Source organism: Sorex fumeus, unplaced genomic scaffold (genome assembly GCF_029834395.1).
Source record: "Sorex fumeus unplaced genomic scaffold, SorFum_2.1 ptg000048l, whole genome shotgun sequence".
Classification (NCBI taxonomy): Eukaryota; Metazoa; Chordata; class Mammalia; order Eulipotyphla; family Soricidae; genus Sorex; species Sorex fumeus.
Window position 1 is genome coordinate 3,163,711 of NW_026606105.1, and position 2,435 is coordinate 3,166,145.

Sequence of the window (2,435 nt, forward strand, 5' to 3'; positions counted from 1 at the left end):
AGCTAAGGAAGTTCATGATTTCTGACTCAACTTCCTCCTTCATTTTCTGGCCTTAGCAGCTGGAGACTGAGCTTAGGTTGCTGAAACCTCATCAACATCTATTCTCCATATCAGAAATCTTAAACAAATGCTTTTATAGTATTTAGTACTCCCCCAAATATCACAGGATATACCTTCCCCCTTCATGACTCTCCTTAGCACCCCTCACATCAATCTCTGTTTCCACAGCACTCTCCTCAGGGATCCGTTCATCTTTACATTCTTTAGGACGTTCAGGTTAGGATTGAACAGGATCTAAGCCAGGAAAAGGGTCTTCTACTGCTCCTCAGGGTTGCAGGATTTCGGGGCCATATACATGACTATGGTACTGCCAAAGAAGAGCCCCAGCACACAGAGGTGGGAGGAGCAGGTGGAGAAGGCCTTCCTGCGGCCCTCCCCTGACTGAATCCTGAGGATGACTATGAGGATGCGCATGTAGGACACCAGCACCAGGCTGAGGGGCCCCTCCAAGATGAAGACACAAACCACTAAGATGACTATTTTGTTGAGCGTGGTGTTGGACCAGCCTGAGGACAGACAGGAGCTCACAGAAGAATTGGTTGATCTCGTGAGGCCCACAGAAGCACAGCCTCGGGATGAGAGTCACGTGGACCAGAGCTAGAAGGGAACCGCAGAGCCAGGAGGCTACCCCCAGGGAGATGCAGAGTTTCCAGCTCATGATGACGAAGTAGCAGAGTGGGTGGCAGATGGCCACGTACCGATCATAGGACATCACCACCAGGAGAAGACACTCAGTGAGAGCAAAAGTCAGAAAGAGAAAAGTCTGTGTGACGCTGCCCGCAAAGGAGATGAATGGGCTTGGATGTGTCCAGGAGGTTGACCAGCATCCAGGGTACCGCGTTGCAGGCATAGTTGATATTGACAACGGCCAAGTGGGACAGGAAGAAGTACGTGGGGGTATGCAGTCTGGGGTCCAGGGAGTGGAGCCCCAGGATGACCCCGTTCCCTAGTAGAGTGAAGGCAGACAACAAAGAGAAGAGGCCAAAGAGAGGCCAAAAAGTTCTCTGGGTGGAGTTGGAATGAATGGGGATAAAATGAATGGAATGAATGGGGATAAAATGAATTCCCTAAGTCTTGTCTGATTTTCCTTCATGCCCTTCCTAGAGACTGTGTCTGTGTTGGTCACTTGCTGCTGCCAGACAGAGTGTGTCAAGGAGCAAATTCAGCTTTGGGTCTGTTTCTAACCAGAAAAACGAGGATTATAAGGACTATTGTAAACTCAGCACACAATTCTTCCCAGAGTCTCATGTAAAATCTCTATCCACTGTAAAACAGAAGGAAAAGAATATGGTTATGTGATTAGTATAACTTTATACCAATATAGTTTATGTGGTTAGCATATATGTAATTATATATATAATATATACATATAATTCATGTGATTATTATTACTTACCATAGGGTGTGATGTCATATTCTTTGCACTAAGAATTTTATTTTCCATATTTTCTAATTTCTATGTTGTTTCTTTTTCCTTTATTTTCTTGTGTTGGGGTTACATCTGGCAGTGCCCAGGGCTTACTCTTGATTTGCTGCTCAGGGATCATTTCTGGCAGGACTTGGGGGACCATACTGGGTGCCAGGGATCAAACTCTAGTCAGCCATGTGCAAGGCAAATGCTCTACCCACAGTTCTATGTCTCCAGCCCAAAGTTGCTTATTTTTGAAAGGATAGTATTTCTATAAAATTTAATGTTAATGGTAAGCTTTACTAAAATACTATCATTGGGAAGTCATAGAATAAGTTATTTTTCAAATCAGGTTTTATTATATAAAAGACCAATAGCCATCTTATAATTTTTCCCTGCTTTTTAATTTTTGTTTCCACTTTCATTCTATTACTTTAGTCTTGCTTTATGGTCTGAGAAGATTACATTGCTCATAGCAGGTGCTTATTAAGTGAGCAATAACTACAGGAGGTCTGTTTCCCAGCGTGAACTACTAATTTTATGGTCTTAGCAAATGAATTTGGCAGTTCTTGTTTGGTTTTGTATTTTTCACTCCTTAGAGATATCTACGGAGACATGAACATGAGCCAAGCAGCACCACTAATCTCATCATAGTGGTAGAACGAACATATGTGATCAGGTCGTGGAATATGGTCACCAAAAGAAGAGTTACAGCTTCCCCTTCCCCACCCACATCTTGTAGGCTGCATGTTTTGGGTTCTTTCATTTCCATCTGGAAAATGCTCAAAACAGTTGGTGGCTAACTGAATTGAAGGGGGGAGAGAGAGAGAGAAAGAGAGAGAGAGAGAAGAGAGAGAGAAAGAGACAGAGAGAGACAGAGAGAGACATAGGGGATAGGTAAATTGATTGATTGATTGATTGACAGAGTGAATTGATCAATGGATAAGTAGACGGATAAAGGGAATTC

The 2,435-nt window shown here is 43.4% G+C and overlaps 1 pseudogene; it reads right to left on the reverse strand.

Annotated features, from left to right (window-relative positions):
* Window positions 1-315: 315 nt before the first annotated feature.
* On the reverse strand, window positions 316-1,504 carry LOC130032349 (olfactory receptor 2A1/2A42-like; annotated as a pseudogene).
* Between the last annotated feature and the right edge of the window lie 931 nt (window positions 1,505-2,435).